The sequence below is a fragment of the Sorex araneus genome, chromosome 6 (genome assembly GCF_027595985.1).
Source record: "Sorex araneus isolate mSorAra2 chromosome 6, mSorAra2.pri, whole genome shotgun sequence".
NCBI lineage: Eukaryota > Metazoa > Chordata > Mammalia > Eulipotyphla > Soricidae > Sorex > Sorex araneus.
Genome location: NC_073307.1, coordinates 89,009,761 through 89,029,065, shown reverse-complemented (window position 1 = coordinate 89,029,065; position 19,305 = coordinate 89,009,761). Strand labels below are relative to the sequence as shown.

Genomic DNA, 19,305 nt, shown 5'->3' with positions numbered 1-19,305 from the left:
TTTTGGGTCACACCCAGCGGTGCACAGGGGGTTATTCCTGGCTCATGCACTCAGGATTTACTCCTGGCAGTGCTCAGGGTATCCTATGGGATGCTGGGAATCGAACTCTGGTCGGCCACGTGCAAGGCAAACACCCTACCAGCTGTGCTATTGCTCCAGCCCCGGGAATCAGTTCCGACAGTTTCCACTAGATACAGGGCTTCCTCTTGGGAAAGAACCTGGGAGGGGAGTGCTCTTGCTAGCCAGTCAAATGAGGACTTAGTGCGTGGTCAAAGTCAACCCGATGAACTGTTTTTTTGTTCCATGGATATCTGAGAGGGGTTCCCAGTTCCTTGTTCTATTTCTCCTGACTTGTCCTGAACCTCCTGGATGGTGTTAGTGTCATTTATATATATATATGTATATATATACACATATATATGTATGTATACATATATATATATTATATATATTGCTTTTTGGGTCACACACGGTGATGCACAGGGGTTACTCCTGACTTTGCACTCAGGAATTACTCCTGGCAGTGCTCAGGGGACCGTATGGGATGCTGGGAATCGAACTCTGGTCGGCCTCGTGCAAGGCAAACACCCTACCAGCTGTGCTATTGCTCCAGCCCCAGTGTCGTTTATATTTTTAAGTCTCAGTGATGACTTTGTCTATAATACGCAGCTTGGATGAAGCAAATTTAATCTACATGTCTTGCCTTATTTCTCTTACATTTAAAAAACAGTGTTTTTAATTGAATCACTGTGTGATACTCAGTTACAAAGCTGTTCATGATGGAGTTTCAGTCATACAGGTTACGACACCCATCCCTTCACCAATGCACATTTCCTACCACCAATGTCCCCAGTGTCTCTCCCCCAATCCTTGGGTATTGGTCTCATATTATGTTTTTTTATAACCCACAAATTCGTCCAATCATTCTATTTCTGTCCCTCTCCTTCTGACTCAAACAACCAGAGTACCCAAGAACAGATGACTGGTTAAAGAAACTGTGGTCCACTTATGTTTATAAGTAGATCAATGTGGAAAGTATCATGCTAAGTGAAATGAGTCAGAAAGAGAGAGACAGACATAGAATGACTGCACTCATCTGTGGAATATAAGATAACAGGATGGGAGACTAACACCCAAGAATAGTAGAAATAAGTACCAGGAGGTTTGCACCACAGCTTGGAAGCTGGCCTCACATGCTGGGGGGAAAGGCAGCTCAGATAGAGAAGGGAATACCAAGTAAAGTGTGGTTGGATGGCCCACTCAGGATGGGAGATGCATGCTGAAAGTAGACTATAGATTGAACACAATGGCCACTCAATACCTCTATTGCAAACCACAACATCCAAAAGGAGAGAGAGAACAAAAGGGAATGCCCTGCCACAGAGGCGGGGTGAGGGGGGATAGGATAAGGGGGTGGAAGGGATACTGGGATCATCGGTGGTGGAGAATGGGCACTGGTGGAGGGATGGATACTCGAGCTGAAAGACAAGCATGAAACTATGTAAATCTGTAACTGTACCTCACTGTGATTAACTAATAAAAAAAATTTTAAAAAGAAACTGTGGGGCTGGAGCAATAGTACAGTGGGTAGGGCATTTGCCTTGCACGCGGCCGACCCAGGTTTGATTCCCAGCATCCCATATGGTCCTCTGAGCACAGGCCAGGAGTGATTCCTGAGTGCAGAGCCAGGAGTAACCCCTGTGCATTGCCAGGTGTGACCCAAAAAGGAAAAAAAGAAAAGAAACTATGGCACTTCTCTCACAATTTTTTAAGTGACATGTAATTAGCATAATACAATGATGCCACATTGGGAGGAGTTGGATTCAGGCCACACACAGCGGTGCTCAGGACTTACTACTCCTGGATCTGTGCTCAGAAATCACTCCTGGCAATGCCCAGAAAATGATTCCACATTTAATATACTGAGAAACCATCTCCACTATAAGTCTTGCTATCATCCATCAGCTTTTTTTTCTTGCAAATAGAAGTTGTAAGAAACTTACAAATATAAAATACAGTCACCTTGATGTTCCTTCCATCCCCAGTAACTATTTACTTAATTTTTGTTTGTTTGTTTGTTTCTGGGCCACACCTGGTGTTGCTCAGGGCTGACTCCTGGCTCTGCACTCAGAGATCACTCCTGGCTGGGCTCAGACCAGGAATTGAACCTGGGCCAACTGCTTACAAGGCAAGCTCCAAACCCACTATACTGTCTCTCGAGCCCCATGGAACTACTTGTTCTATAAGTCAACATCGTACGTTTTCCCTCCACCCTGCATCCATTTCTTTCTTCGGATAGGGGCAGTCTGCCGAGCAGTGCTCAGAAGGCCTGAGAACCCCTCCCAGATATCCTCGATCAACAGCGCTGCAGTGATTACCTGAGCCACCACTGCTTAGTGGCCTCAAGGATTGCATCTGCCAATGCTCAAGGGACCATATCAGGGGACTGTGTGGTGTCAGGGATTGAACAAGGGTCAGCTGCCAGCAAGGCATGCAGGTTTTTTTTTTCATTTTTTTATTTGTGTTTATTTATTTTTATTTTGGTTTCAGCAGTTCTCAGGCTTACTCCTGGCTCTGCACTCAGGAATTTTTTCTGCTGGTGCTCAGGGAACTATATTGGATGTCGGGGATTGAACCTGGGTCAGGCATGAGAGGCAAATGCCCTCCCCGCTCCTCTGGCACTAAGTCATGCACTTTGACTCTCTCTGGCTCTTCTTGCCGCCCATTTCGCTTACCCCCTTACCACCAACCTCTGGCAAAGACCTTTTTTCTGTATCTATAAATTCAGTTTTTATCTTTTTAACTTATAATTGACATGCAACACTGTATTCTGTTGAAGTGTATAACAAGATGATTCCATATTTGATAGTCCTAATAATTCTGGTTATAATAAGTCACCTTCCATATTATAATATTTTCCTGTGATGAGAAATTTTTAAGTTTACTCTTTTCATTTCCAAATATGCGCCATATTATTAGTAGCTAGGGTCAACACGGTGGACATTTGATCCATGGTGGTTATTTTATAAAGGAAAGTTGACATCTTTGGGTTATCTTTTCTTCCAGCCCTCATCTCACCAATCAATTTCTTCCCTGTATCTATCAGTTATGGACTTTCGGTTGCTTTCTTTCAAGAATTCATGTTTAGGGGGCTGGAGAGATAGCACAGCGGGTAGGGCGTTTGCCTTGCACGCGGCCGACCTGGGTTCAAATCCCAGCATCCCATATGGTCCCCTGAGCAGGGCCAGGGGTAATTCCTGAGTGCAGAGCCAGGAGTAACCCCTGTGCATCGCCAGGTGTGACCCAAAAAGAAAAAAAAAAAAAAAAAAAGAATTCATGTTTAGAGACCAGAGAGTTAGTACAGGCTGTAAGGTGCTTAACTTGCATGAAGTTAAGCCAGGTTCAATCCCCAGCACTCCATAGAGTACCCCAAGCATCACCAGAAATGATCTCTGAGTGTTGGGGCTGGAGCAATAAATAGCACAGCGGGTAGAGCGTTTGCCTTGCACGTGGCTGACCCGGGTTCGATTCCCAGCATCCCATATGGTCCCCTGAGCACAGTCAGGAGTAATTCCTGAGTGCAGAGCCAGGACTAAACCCAGTGCATTGCTGGGTGTGACCCAAAAAAAGCAAAAAAAAAAGAAAGAAAGAAATGATCTCTGAGTGTAGAGTTAGGGTGAAGCCCTGAGCACTGCCAGGTGTGAGCCCCCACCAAAGGAAAAAATATGGTGTCTCTGAACCTGAGTGCCACCAGGAATCACCCCTGAATGCAGAACCAGGAGTAAGCCCTGAGCTTCAGAGAGTATTTCTCCCACCACACCCAAAAAAAAAGAAAAAAGAATCCACATTTATAGGGCCAGAGAGATAGTGCAGGGGGTGAGATTCTGGCCTTGCTTGCGACCATCCCCTTTTGGATCCAAGACATTGCAAACTGTCCTTCCCAGCACTACCAAGGATAATCCCTGAGCAGATAGCCAGGAGAAATTTCTGAACACTGTTGGGTATCTCCCCAAAACCCAACCGCTTCCCAAAATTAGTATAGAGTGTCTTTCTCCATCAGATTTATTTTAACTTACCGATTTACCTTCCATGTCATTGCCAGCGGCAAGCTTTTATTCTTTTTAATTAGTAAATAACGTTGTTTTGTTATTTATAATATTTCACATACTGTATTTTCTTTATCTGTTCATGCAGTGAGAACCCATAAGTTGCTTGCACGTCTTGGTTATTGCAAATGCCACTGCAATGAGCAGAGGTGTGCACAGATACTTTCAAGTTATGGCTTTAATTTCCTGAAGCACAATATCCCAAAGTGGAATGGCTGGATCACATCACCGTTTTGGTTAAGACTTTGTGGAATATCTGTGAGCTTTTCTTGTAATCATACCAATTTAGATGCCCACCAACAGTGAGTCAAGATGTTTGTCTCCATAGAGACTCACCAACTCTTATGGTAGTTTGTCTTTTGGGGGGGGGTGACTTTTGGGTCATCCTGGTTGGCTCAGAGGTTATTCCTGGCTCTTCCCTCAGGAATTATTCCTGATGATGCTCAGGGGACTATGGGATGCCAGGGATCAACCGTGGGTTGGTCACATGCAAAGCAAACGCCCAACCCTCTGTCCTATCACTCCAGCCTCGCTTGTCTTTTATTTAATCATCACTTTACTAAGTGTAAAGTGATAGTGTGAAGAAAGCAGAGAATATAAATATATACTTTTGAATATAGGACAGGCGAAGTTATTGGGAAAGTACAGTAGAATTTGCAGGCAGTGTAGTGTGCCTATTGGAGACCCGATAAATGTGTTTAAAAGTAGACTTGACAGGGAAACTATAATCAAAGACAGGCTGCATGCCTGTGTTCTTTACCAGCCCATACTGTTCAAAATGTGCTGTGCTTGTTTAGTGTTTCCCCCGGTGCCATGTAATCTCATCAATGGCCAAGATCTAGAGACTATAAAACAAAGCTCCTGGAAGAGAGTGATGCAGAATCTCACATGGCAGAGCCTGGCAAGCTACCTGTGGTGTATTCAATATGCCAAAAACAGTAACAATAATGGACCTCATTCCCTTGACCCTGAGCTCGACAGGGACAAATGGAGATGTTACTGGGGCCCGCTTGAGCATATCGATGAGCAACTGGAAGACAATGAATGATACAATGAACATATTTGGTGTATGTTCCCATTATGTACATTTATTTTAGTAACAATTTTTTTGCAATTCCTGGTTTTATTTTTTTCCATTTTATAGATTTATTTTAATTGGCAATATTATATATATTTCACATGTTATTTTAGTAACAATTTTGAGTTTTGGCTTATTTTTTTTTTACTAACCGTTCTCTCTTTTGAAAAATGCCTGTGTTTTCAGGAACCTGGACAATGTAATCAGTTTAAGTGGCAAAATTAGCCATATCAGTACAGATCTGCTGATGGGTTCTTTATACATGTGGGTTGCAGACTGCTGGGCACAGGATGATCAATAAATTCCCTCGTGGCCTGATCCCCTAAGGCCCACTTCCAGTGTAACCGCAAATATCCATAGCTGGTGAAGCCTTCCACTTTCTCATCCTTTAGGACAGAATAACGGGGCATTCTCAACATTATCACCCATCCTTGCACAGACAGGTATTCTGATTTCTAATGTCAAATGTGGCTTGTAATTTCTTGGGGCCAGTTTCACTTATAGTCTGCATACATACTTATAAACTGCATGCATGCAGTGAGCACGGGAAAGAAGATACAGCTTGAATAGATTCGTGTGTGTGCTTGTGTGTGTGTGTGTGTGTGTGTGTGTGTGTGTGTGTGTGTGTTGGTATGCAATAAACCGATGCAGTAGTTCCAACTCCTGACAAGGAGAGGATTCAGAGAATGAGTCATTCACTCAGCCCATTCGCTTCATTAGCAAACTTGTATATTCAGCTGTCATTTGAATTGCGCCAAGGACCCCAGATAATCGCGTCTGGGAGCAAGACCCCACCCAGGCGCCCCATCCCCTGGTGCTGCTGCAGCGGAGACGCCCGGGAGCTGTCCAAATGCTGCCCCCTGCGCGGGGGGTCCTTGGCCCGCCCTGCCTCCCCTCTGGCTCCCTGGCCTCTTCCCCCTCGCGGGCACGGTGAGAGGAGGCGCCGCTGTCTTTGCAGGAGGAGAGAAGCTGCGGCCCCGGGGAGGAGACAGCAAGGGCTCGGGGCGAGGGGAGGTGTGGCACGAGGGTTTCTGGGGCGCGGGGTGCGCTGAGCCCCGGAGCCGGGCAGAGGCTGCGGCGGTGTGTCTGCAGCCGGGCTGTGGCTCCGCCCAGGACGGCCGGGCGGGGGGCGTGGCGTGGGGCCGGGGGGCCCTGGCAGCCTCTGGTTGGACGAGACGCGCTGCAGGGGCGGGGCGTGTCCGCGGTGGGCGTGTGCTGCGGAGCCGCGGGGGCGAAGCGCCTGGAGTATGAGCCGGTCGCCGCTGTGAGATGCTCTGGTGAGTGAGGGACCCTTTCCGCTGCGGGTAGGCCGGGATGAGGGGAGGGGGAGGCCAATTTGCAGCCAGAGGCACCCCTTGGACCGCACTGCGGTCTTTGCACTCATTTCCCACCCCCCGGCGTGGGGTCTGGTGTGGGATCCGAGAGCGAAGAACCCCGCGGGGCTCTTTAGGTGGGGTTCTGTGGCTTTTCCAGGCCAATTCAGCACCCCTGCTTCCATTCTCTTTATTTTTTTTTCTTCTCTCCAGGTGAGAGGGAAATAGTGCCCCCGGAGCTGTGAAGGTAAGGGGTTCCTTTGCTGAGTCATAAGATAGAGGAGACGCCCCGTATGATTTTCAGGGACCAGCACAATAGAATCGGATTCCACCCCCCCCCCCTTTAATGGGAAAATTATTCGTATATAGACGTACGGGATAGGTCTGCTGATGGGTTCTCTATCGTAAAATGCTCCAAAATTCTAGCCGCTTTCTTTTGATGTATTTATTTATAGATTTATTTATTAAGGGATCCTTTTGAAGCAGGTGCAGAAGGCATTTGACTGAGCTAAGGAATAGGGGCGTCACGTTGGGGGGCGGGGGGAGAGAAGGGGCGGGGAGCTGGGGCAGACCCATTGTTTCTGAATGGTGAAGTCATGGTCTTGGGCTCTTCAGAGGTGGCCCGGATGTGAAGCCTTCGCCTGGGTGTATGCCCCTCGCTCATCCTGCCTGCCCCCCTTCTCTCCTCCCGCGCCAGGTCGGCTCCAGACCCTGACGTCTTCACCCTACCTGTGATCCTTTGTGGTTTTTCCCCTCCCGGTCCCTTTGCTTTCCCCTGCTTGTTATTCTAGGCATGCAAGTGAAGAGCAGAGCCTGGAAAGGAGGGGTGTTGGGGGACGCAGAGCCAGAGGGGAGGGGGGGGCTTAGAAAAGCTACGTGAAGCCTTTTGTGATATCAAGGGAAAGACACACACAATAATGGTCTTCATCCTTGCGCTCTGGCAAAACTGACCCCTCCTCTACAAGAGAATCTCTGGGCTAGAGCAATAGCACAGCGGGGAGGGCATTTGCCTTGCACGCCGCCGACCCGGGTTCGATTCCCAGCATCCCATAGGGTCCCCCTCTCCGAGCACCGCCAGGAGTTAATTCCTGACTGCTTGATTGAGTCAGGAGTAACCTCTATGCATCGCTGGGTGTGACCCAAAAAGAAAAAAAAAATCTGTCTCTACAAGAGAATTTCGGATACGTGAGTCCTTGGGTCAAGAGATGACTGTAAAGAATTTCAAATGAGTTTGCCTTTTCTGTGGGAACAACATCAGCAGAAAATGAGCAGAGGGTCACGATCAGGGTCAGAAGCCTTTTTTTTGCTCCCCACCCCCTCAAAAACAAGCAACCCAGATGGTTTTCTCCAAGATGGTGTTTGGAGAGCACCAAAGGCTTTCCTTATTGGTGAGGGAGTATCAAGGGCTATCTCCAGGGGCTAGTCCATGATCTCATGCCACTTTCCACAGCCTTATCTGCTTCTGAAGATCCTGTAGATGCACCCTTGAATCTGGAGATTGATTGCTTCATAAATCCCAAGAATGAAGACCTGTTGGACAGTCCAGGTATGTTCTGCCCCTTCCCTTTGTTCATGACCTGGCTATAAGTTACCGTCAATGAACACAGCCAGCCTCACCCCAGCAGCCTCCTTCTCAGGCAGGTTTGTCAAGCCTTTATTCTCCATATCTAAAGCCGCAAGATTTTTTTTTCTTCCCGAGCCTCCTACCCACCCCCAAAACCTGTCTTATGACTCAGCAACTGAGCTGCCATAGTGAAAAGGGACCAGTGAAAACAAGACCCTGCATCTACTGCGGAGAGTAGAGATTAAATTTTCCTTTGGATGATGGGGATGAAGAGGAGGCATCTCATTGGAGGATGGGAATTAGTAATTCCCATGGCAATTAGGATGGGAAGGATCTCTCCTCTTTGTTGTGTTCTCATTCCCCCAAGGAAGTGTAACACCTGAATGGTGTATCTAGTGATGCCTCTTCAGGTGGACCACAAATAAGAATATCATCTACATATTGGAGGATGGCTCCATCCGTTAGCTGTAACTCTGTAAGTTCTTTCCCCAAGGCACGTCCCAAAATGTGGGGGCTATCTCTAAAGCCCTGAGAAAGGACAGTCCAGCTGTATGGCTGTCTCATCACATTTAGGACCCGTCCATTATAAGGCACAGGGAAATTTGGAGTCAGACTGTACAGAGATGCAAAAATATGCATTCTTTACATCCAGTTCTGTAAGCCAGACAGAGTTGCCTGGAACTTGATTTAGTATATGGGTTAGGCACAATGGGGTGAATTGGAACTAATGCTTTATTTACTTGCTCTGAGGTCCTGCTATTTTATTCTTTTCTGGGTATTCTTCTGCAAGCCCTTTTCATTCAATACCTAAACTCCTTTACCTAGGAGATGGGCATATCCCATCCTTAGTGTGTGGGGGGGTGTTATTAGGGATAGACAAATTCCTACGTGCTCCACATCAAACCATGTTTTTCCTCTATCTAGCCACTCTGTGATATCTCAAAATGGGAAAGGTAAGGTTCAATCAAGTTCTCTGTGCCCATAGCAGCTTCTCCACTGTCAAAGACTTGCATCAGTGAAAGACCATGGAGGTATTCTCATAAATTCAAAGGAAGCCTAGTGACTTTTTAAGCTATATCTGAAACAGATCATCTCAAAAATTCCAAGGAATTGGCAGGTGTTGTTTGGTAATGAGATAATACACAATGTGGATCATTTGGGTGAATTATGTGTGTATTTAGGGCAAAAAAAGTATGATTTTGCCAAGTCCTGGAATATTTTTGTATTTTGGACTGTTTGGGTACTTAGCAATCACTACACGCTTTGATTGGTAAGAAACTTAAGACAGATTCTACACCTGGATCTTACCCAAGATAGATGACTACCTCTCAGAATGAGCCATGTCAAGAAGGGATTCCCGAAATTCGACCTTAAAATCAATAGAGCACTAGAGGGGGTTAAAATCCAGGCAAGGGAAAGGGGTGTGTGTGTGTGTGTGTGTGTGTGTGTGTGTGTGTGTGTGTGTGTGTGTGTGTGTAGCACAGGGAAAAGGACACTGCAACAGTGGTGGAGGGAAATGATCAATCAGACGAGGAGAAGGGGTTGCTGAAAGGTGATAAATGTTAAGCATGAAACCCTACAGTCACTGTACTATAAACCACAGAGTCCAAAAGTTACAAAAAGAGCCTTCATAGAGGCAGGCTGGTGAGTGGAGGGACATGAACTGCAGTGAAGGGATGGGTATTGAAACATTGTATGCCTAAAACCCCAGTCTTGCATAACCAGGCAATCCATGGTGACTAAAAAAATAATAATAAAATAAAAATAAATTAAATCCAGGTCTCCTGTGATTAGAACTGGTGGAGTTGCCGGTTTCTCAGAATAGATACTCACATTTCCTTCTCCAGAGCACATCTGCATTTCTATAGCTTCAGGGGGATAATGCAGAGCTGAGGCTGTCTTGGTTTATGTCCATGTGTGTGTTCAAATTCTGCACTAAATACCTGAGGTTAATACCAGAAACTCATAGCTCACTAACTTCTCTTTATTGTGTACAAAGCCATGTTAGAAAAATAGTATTGACCTTGCTATTCTGGATTTTTCAGAAGATATGAATAATTTCTGGGACCATCGAGGTCAAGTATGTGCCTTTAAGAAGGGAGACAGTGCCTGTGTTGATCAGCATTTCCAATCTCTGCATTGGAAGGAACTTAGCACAAACCCATGTTAGCCATTTCACCTACATTCTTGTTATTTTCAGAGCTTCCAGGATGGCATGTTAGTGCCCCAGGATATGGTCATGATGATGCTGAAGAGTTACCTCTTCCTGAAATTCCTTCTCATCCTCGGATGCCTGAAGTTTATTTTTTTCCCAGAGGAGAGCGAGGACAGTTACTCCCAGAATGGTGGGTGCTCCTTCCATACCCCTGAAAAGATGAGTCTAACCAATCTAGGGGTAGTTTTCTTTTTAACTATCAGAGTCTGAATCGTCTCATCTACCTGTCAGTATATGATAAGCTCTGCTCTATCTCCAGTGTGTTAAATCATATAAGTGCCAGGCAGAGCCTGGCAAGCTCCCTGGGGCATATTCAATATGCCAAAAACAGTAACAAGAAGTCTTACAATGGAGACGTTACTGGTGCCCACTCGAGCAAATCGATGAGCAATAGGATGACAGTGATACAACGATAAGTACTCTGGAGAGAAGAGCTGTGATTGGTTGTCTGTGTCCACAGCCCCCACTGCATGGATGCAGATGTGTCCATGTAGGTGCCTATTTTTATTCCCATTTTCCATCCCCAAAGTTGAGATATAGGAGAGAAGGGACCTGGAAAGTTTTCAATGACTCTGCGGTTAAATTTATGAGCCATAAAACTTAGTTTGAGGGGCTGGAGCGATAGCACAGCGGGTAGGACATTTGCCTTGCACGTGGCCGACCCGGATTCTAATCCCAGCATCCCATATGGTCCCCTGAGCACCGCCAGGGGTAATTTCCTGAGTGAAGAGCCAGGAGTAACCCCTGTGCATCGCCAGGCGTGACCCAAAAACAAAACAAAACAAAAAACAAAAACTTAGTTTGAGGGGGAATGGTGTAGCCAAAGATTCACCTTGGCATTGCCCATTGTCAATGCAGAATGTGCAGTGGCCTTGGTTAGACCTAAAACCTAGAAAGAAACTAAGAGATCAATTTTTTTCTTACTATTTCGATCGAGAAATGGGAACCCTCGTGTTTAAGAGCTAAGATTTCTGTCTATATGTGAGCACGTGGTCCCCTAGGGAGCTCAAGAGTGTAGGATCTGGCTGGACAGTTCCCTCTTGACAGCTGGCAGAGAAGCCAAATTGGTTTTGTGAATCCTCTTGGGCCTGGTCTATTACTCAAGCGCTGAAAATTCTAAAGCCTTTATTTATTAAGAAATCAGACCAGAGGCCAGAGCGATAGCACAGGGGGTGAGGTGTTCCCCTTGCACACAGCTGACCCAGATTCAATCCAGCATCTTATATGGTCCCCCAAGTACTTCCAGGGGTAATTCCTAAGTGCAGAGCCAGGACAACCTCTGAGCATCGCTGGGTGTAACCAAAAAAAAATTTTTTTTAATCAAACCAAGGGGGCACAGAGATAATGCAGCAGGTAAGGTGCTTGCCCTACGGGTGACTGAACCTGGTTCCGTTCCCAGCCCTGCCTATGTTGTCCTCCTGCCCATGCCCCACCAAGAGTGATCCCTGATCACAGAGCCAGGAATGAGCCCTGAGCATTGTTCCAATAATCAAGGAAAAAGGAAAACATACCAGACTTGGGCTGGAGCGATGGAGCGGGGAGGGCATTTGCCTTGCACGCGGCCGACCCCGGTTCAATCCCCAGCATCCCCTAGGATCCTCCAAGCATCGCCAGGAGTAATTCCTGAATGCAGAGCCAGGAGTGAGACCTGAGCACTGCCAGGTGTGACCCAACAAGCCCCCCCCCCAAAAAAAGAAAGAAATCATACCAGACTTGTGTGCAGAGAGTATTTATGTCTCATATTCACTCCCTGACCTTGATGGTCCCATTTCCTTTCCAGCTGTAGCGGTCAAAACAAGGCAACGGACAGAGAGCAGCCAGGCAGGCCTGTGTTTAGTGAGTCTAGCCTTTCAGATAAGGGTTGGGTCACCGGAGAGTTGGAGTCCCTTTGCTCTAGTCTCCTTTCAGACTGGAACACTCTGTTCTGTCTCTCTGCCACCACGAAACCAGGATTCTCCTTCCTGTTTCAGGCCTCTCTCAGCCGCCTTCTGGAGAAGCTGCCAACTCTGGCTTGGAAGAGAAGAGACGCTCGTTGGGGCTGAAACAGGAAAACCCTGGGAACGAGGATGTGGAGCTCAGCAACATGTAGTGTCATGACGAGAGCAAGCACAGGATTCGCCTGTGCTGAAATGTTGTTTTGCAAATCAATTAGAATCCTGTCTTCTTCGTGACTGCAAATAATAATAATAATAATAATAATGTATGTACCTATGATGAAAAGAAATCATTCACAATAAATATCCTGAGCTTCACAAATGAGTGCTCTTTGCTTAAGAATACGCATCCAGGGGGCTGGAGCGATAGCACAGCGGGGAGGGTGTTTGCCTAGCACGCGGCCGACCCGGGTTCGATTCCCAGCATCCCATAGGGCCCCCTGAGCATTGCCAAGAATAATTCCTGAGTGCAGAGCCAGGAGTATCCCCTGTACATCACTGGGTGTGACCCAAAGAGAAAAAAATGAAAAGAATAAGCATCCAAAACAAACACAAATATATATGTGTGTGTGTATATGTATAATTTCTATCTGAATGCCTGAGAAATAGTACAGGAGACAAGGTGCTTGCCTTGCATGCACCACAGCCCTAATTGATTTCCAACACATCATATGGGCCCAAGCATGTCCAAGAGTCACTCCTGAGCACAGAGTCAGGAATAGACTCTCAGCAACACCAGGAGTGACCCCAAAATAATCTATATCCAGAGGCCCTGGGGATAGTTCAGAAGTTTCGAGCACCTGCCTTGCAAATGCGAGGCCATCCCTTAACCCCCCTGTGCTGCCACAGGTACCGAGAATAATCCCAGCAGCTTAGCTCTTTGAACCGGGTACCACTGCTGTGATCCTTATCAACACAGTCTCCAGCTGCACTACAGCCAGGTGCGTGAGAGCACAAGAACTAAAGAAGTCTGGGGCTGGAGTAATAGTACAGTGAGTAAGGCACTTGCCTTGCATGCGGCCATGCGGGGCTCAATGCTTGGCACCCCAGAGCGTCCTCTGAGCACAGACAGAAGTGATCCCTGAGCAGAGAGCCAGGAGTAAGCCCCGAGAACTGTTCGGGTGTGGCCCCAAACAAAACAGAAAGTACTTGAAGAAGTGTGACCTCCCCTCCTTTTTAGAGGGCACTAAAAAAAGAGGTGTAAGCTTCGTAGCCAGGAAGTACGACCACTGGTGAGCAACCCCAGTGAGCACTACAAGCAGATTGTGCAAGAGATGCATGACAAAACAATGAGCCCCTTGGTGAGTATACACACACGTGCGCGCGCGCGCGCACACACACCCACACACACACACACACACACACACACACACACGCATGCACACACACATTACAGCTAAAAGAGGGCAATCCTGGGGCCCAGCCAAGGGACCATAGGGAGGACACTTGCCTTGCATATGGCCAACCTGACTTCGATCCTGGTATCCCATATGGTCCCTCAAGCCCCCCAGGAATGATCCCTGAGTACTGAATTGGGAGTAAGTCCTGAGAAATTCTCAGTTGACCCGAAAAAAAAAAATAAAGGGATGCAACTCCCAGTGAGCACAAAGGCCGTGGGTGTGAACACTGCAATCTAGTCTCTCCAGCCCTGTATGTATAATTTTCAAGTGCCTTAGCTAGACGTGATAGTACAGAGGGTAGGTTACTTGCTTTGCATGCAGCTGACCCGAGTTCGATCCCCAGCATCCCATATGGTACCCCAAGCATCACCAGGAGTGATTCCTGAGTGCAGAGCCAAGAACCATGAGCATTGCCCAGTGTGGCCCCCAAAATAAAACAGTAAAGTGCCTTAACTTCTGCACTGTGTCTTTGGCACTCTGTAATCTTTGAGGATACTAGGATCATTTCTTCATCAGGAGCCAAAGAAATATTATATTTCTAAAACATCCCATCACTGAAGGTGGGAGGCACCGGCCCCTCCCACCACTGCCGAGATGTGACCCCGGGGGCCGCACGAGTGTGCGGCTCCTCCGCAGCTGCACCCATGTGAATCCCGACCCAGCTGAACCAACTACAACATGGACTGCTCCTAGCAGATTGTTTCCTGCCAGAGAACTAAGCTGTGACCTCATGCCCGCCCGGGAGGGGAAAGGTATTTCTCTCTCTCGCCTGTCCCTTCCCGGGGATGAAGGGCGTGGGGACCGCCATATTATGATGACCATAGATGGGGTTTACAAGCTTGCAATGATTGAATATCCAGAAGAAATCTCCCTGGACTTAGTTGTTAAAGTACAGAAATACAAAACCACGCGGCAGCTACTGCGGCCGCGCGACCTCATTTCTCTTCACAACAGGTCTGACTCTAGTGGGGTGCTCCTAATAATAATGGTGAGGTTTGTGTTGAAATATTGAATGTAACCAAAGTAAATAGAAAGTAAAGTGAAATTTATCAGTTACAAGGCGGCGGGGTGCGGGGGTGGGCGGGATGGGAGGTGTACTGTGTTTTTGGTTTTTTTTTTTGTCTTCAGTGGTGGGATATGGGCACTGGTGAAGGGATGGTTTTTTCAGCATTGTATGACTAAGACTTAAGCCTGAAAGCATTGTAATTTTCCACATGGTGATTCAATAAAATTAAATTTAAAAAAAAGAAATAATAAATAAATAAATAAAACATCCCATCACTCAGCATGCAAAGGTGCTGCTGAATGAATGTAAGAACTGGGCAGAGTGCCCTGTTTATGAGCTGAGCACGGGGAGAAACTCAGGGCATCTTCTAATCATTATTTCCTGCCTAAAACAATAAAGATGATGAAAATTAGTGTAGGCTAGACTCACACAGTGTCCAGACTACTACATAACAGTTTTGGACTCGGCTCATAACCAGGCCATGAATCCCATTGACCTGTTCAAAACGTTCTCATCCTATCTCCTCTGGGGACGCATCCTGCCCCATCATCTCAGTAGTGAGAGAAGCCTCAGGCACTGGTACATCTTCAGTATCATCATAATCCTCAGTAGGAACAATGATGCTCTGTGATGAGGGATCTAAGGGCAGAAGAGTGGTCCAGGTGAGACCACAGTAAAGAGTAGACAGCATTTAAATATCTGTGGACTGAAGATTCCGGCAACTTCTAAATAGAAGAACTATTCATTATGTGAGGGGTTTGTTTGTTTTGAAGATTTTCGGTTTTAATTTTTGAGGTACCCCCAGTGGTGCTCAGGGCTTACTCTTGGCTGTACACTCAGGAATCACTTCTAGTTGGGCTCAGGAGACCATCTGGAATGTGGGGGGATCAAAGCCAGGTCAGCAAGGCAAGCAAGAACCTTATCTGCTGTATTATTACTCCAGCTCCTCATTCCATGGTTTTTTATTTATTTATTTATTTATTTTTCTTTTGGGGTCACACCTGGCATTGCACAGGGGTTACTCCTGGCTCATGCACTCAGGAATTACTCCTGGCAGTGCTCTAGGGACCATATGGGATGCTGGGAATTGAACCTGCCATGTGCAAGGCAAATGCCCTACCCACTGTGTTATCACTCCAGCCCCATCATTCCATGTTTTAACAGGTATTTTTATAGACTATATCTTTTTATATTAATATGCCATAAATCGGGAAAAATAATCAAATAAGTTAATACTTCGGGATGGTAAGTAAAAACTTCAAGAAAATTCATATTCCAATGAAAATGTTACAGAAGAAATAAAGTGGGAGGAGATAAACCATCAAGACCTCTGATAAGGTCTTACAAACCCATGGAAGATCATATGTAATCTAACTGGTCATAAGGTCTTACAAACCCTTGGAAGGCCATCTGTAATTTAACTGGTCATCCTACAATGTCCCTCACACTTTCATTTGCCTATACAAGACAATTGGTCTTTCCAATCACATGGAGTAACCCAAAAGGAAGTACAAACAACTAAGGGTCAGAGATATGAAACACAGATCACTCATTGTATGGAAGATGGGAAAGAGCAAAAAGAGAAAAGTGAGGAGGAGATGGAAGGAAAGGCTGCATGGAAGAAAAGAAAGGGTGGTAGGTCTACTATAACAAGATTACTAAAATATCTTCAGGTTTTGCTTTTCTGATATTTGGGGGGTGAGGGTAGTGTTACAGTTTCATTTGCTTGTTTGTTCGACTCTTTGCTTTTGGATCATATCCAGTGGTGTTCAAGGCTTACTTCTGGCTCTGTACTCAGGGACCACTCTGGGTGGTGCTCAGGAGACCATATGTGGTGTTAGGCATTGAACTTGAGTCAGCCATGAGCAAGGCAAGAACATTAACCCCTGTTCTATTTCTCAAGCTCTTCTGGATATTTGGCTCTTGCTTTGTCTGAGTCAAAGAAATTGCTCAATAGGTTGAGAGAATACCTTGCATAAGGGACACCTAGATTCAATTTCCAGCATCCTATGGTCCTCTGAGTACCAGCAATAGGGCCAGGAGTGGGGCTTAAGCACTCCTGGGTGTGGCCGAAAAAAGCAAAATCAAAGAACAAAAGTAAATTGTACCTGTGTGATTGAGAGAGTTTGTAGACACAAAGAACCAATATGAGGCCAATATGAGGCTGCCCAGAGCCTCCAGAGAAGCAAAGATGAGATCACTGTAATCCCAGTCAAAGGATCTCTTCCCCTAGCATCCCTTCTTCATGAGAAAATTTCCTTGCCCCCAAAACTCAGCTAAAGAAGACCCAATTCTATTTTTTTTTAATTTTTATTAGTGAACCATCATGAGGTACAGTTACAAACTTAGGAACTTTCATGTTTGGATTTGGTTTACATCCCTCCACTGGTGCCCATTCTCCTCCACCAATGTTCCAAGTATTCCTCCCAACCCCCACTACCACACCAGGCCTCTTCGGAAGGGCATTCTCTTTTGTTCTCTCTCCTCTTGGGTATTGTAGCTTGCAATAGAGGTATTGAGTGGCCATCATGCTCGGTCTATAGTCTACTTTTGGTATGAAGTTTTCAACCCGAGTGGCAGACCCATTTCTATTACCTAGAATAGATTGATACTCACTGTTTCCTCACCATCTCCAGCGCAATACGGCATCTTCATGTCTGAGTCATTAAACAGGGTCCCCAGTGTGGAGAAAAACATTGCAAAAACCAAAGAAAGCAATCCTTTCCACACTCACAGAAGCCACTGTAGGAATGGAAAGAAATACTCGAGCAGGGGGCAGTGGGTAAGGCACCGCCTTGCATGTGGTTGACCCAAGTTTGGACCCCGGCACCTCATGTGGTCCGCTGAGCACCACCAAGAATGATTCTGGAGTGCAGAGTTAGGAATAAGCCCATTAGCACTGCCAGGTGTGGCCCAAAACAGAAAGAGAGAGAGAGAGAGAGAGAGAGAGAGAGAGAAGGAGAAAGGGAGAGAGAGAGATGCCCAGGGAAGACTCGGAGCCCTCAAGTGCTCTGGGGAGAGGAAGACTGATCCTTCAGATCTGGAGGGAGCTGCCTTGGTGATCCAGAGTAGACAGAGGGTCTGCAAATCTTAGAAACTTTGGCTTCTCGGCAAGTGGCTGACAAGCAGAGGTCTCAGATGGATCATGCAGCTACATACCTACAACTGCCCTTCAGTTCCCAGGGTCACAGCATAACCATGTCAAAAGAATTCAGTTGTGGTGCTGGAGTGATAGTACCATGGGGAGGATGCTCGCCTTGCATGCAGCCAACCTGGGCTCAATCCCCGCCCTCCCATATGATCCCTGAGCCTGCCAGGAGTGATTCCTGAGTGCAGAGAAAGAGTAAGATCTGAGCATTATTAGTATGGCAAAAAAACAAAAAAAAAGGGGAGGGTCACTTATTGAGGGGAAGGCAATTGAAGGTGGGTCCCTCCCAAACAGTACTCAGCAGACCCAGGGCCCTGGCAGGTGATTCTAGCCCAACCAGACTGGCAAAGGTCCCAGGATGCACTCATGCTCCGAGGGTTCACGAATACCAGAACCAACAGTGATGTAGGAGCTCTCGGTGGTACTCGGGAAAACACCCAGAGTCAGGCACATGCGAGGCAATCGTCCTGTCCTCTGGACTATCTCTAGGGCTCAGAAGATTTGGAGAAATGCCTGGGCACAGGGGCACCTCCAACCCTGTGAGTTTTTCCAGCGAGCTTGGTGCAATAACCATTTGGGGAATAGTGAGCCGAGAGAGAGGAAGATTCCAGAAAGAAAAGCCCCGCTGCCTCCTCAGCAGCCAAGGGATCTCTCGGAGCTTTTCTCGACTTGATTAAAACCGTCAGAGATTCCACAACCCAAGTGCCACGGGTCTGGACAGTCTGCCCGTCCTAATCGCTGCACCTGCTGGATTGGTGAGTAGTGTCTTTGTTTTGTCTAGAGAAAAAACAAAATAATAATAATAATAATAATAATAATTAATAATGGGTCTGGAGCAGCGATTGGCCGGAAGCCAGCGCATTTACGCACCAGAGCCCTAAAACCATCCTTCAGTTGTCACACAGAACAGCTGAGTCCTCCCAACCCCTTTGTTGTGGATCCAGGACTCCCACCCTTCAGCCTTTCTGTATACAAGATGGAGATTTTTTTTACCCCCCGGTCCACGGTCCCTCCCCTGCTCCAGCTTTACCCGCAAGGAGCAGCGTCCACGCCCCTGCCTCACCGCTAACAGCATCTCCCAGCACCGGCCCCGCTACACCGGTGGCTCCGCCCACCGCGACCACGCCCCGCCCATGCAGCGCGTCTCGTCCAACCAGATGCTGCCCAGGGCCCCGGCCCCACGCCACGCCCCCCGCCCGGCCGTCCTGGGCGGAGCCACAGCCCGGCTGCAGACACACCGCCGCAGCCTCTGCCCGGCTCCGGGGCTCAGCGCACCCCGCGCCCCAGAAACCCTCGTGCCACACCTCCACTCGCCCCGAGCCCTTGCTGTCTCCTCCCCGGGGCCGCAGCTTCTCTCCTCCTGCAAAGACAGCGGCGCCTCCTCTCACCGTGCCCGCGAGGGGGAAGAGGCCAGGGAGCCAGAGGGGAGGCAGGGCGGGCCAAGGACCCCGCCCCGCCCCCTACCCCGCGCAGGGGGCAGCATTTGGACAGCTCCCGGGCGTCTCCGCTGCAGCAGCACCAGGAGATGGGGTGCCTGGGTG

General features: G+C 47.4%; 1 long non-coding RNA gene across 1 annotated transcript; it reads left to right on the top strand.

The window, feature by feature from the left end:
* The first annotated feature begins 6,342 nt into the window (after positions 1–6,342).
* Positions 6,343–12,532, top strand: LOC129405616 (uncharacterized). The gene is made up of 5 exons (XR_008630689.1): positions 6,343–6,461; positions 6,711–6,744; positions 7,948–8,043; positions 10,262–10,406; positions 12,247–12,532. It is a non-coding gene; the product is annotated as an uncharacterized LOC129405616 (long non-coding RNA).
* Positions 12,533–19,305: the final 6,773 nt, after the last annotated feature.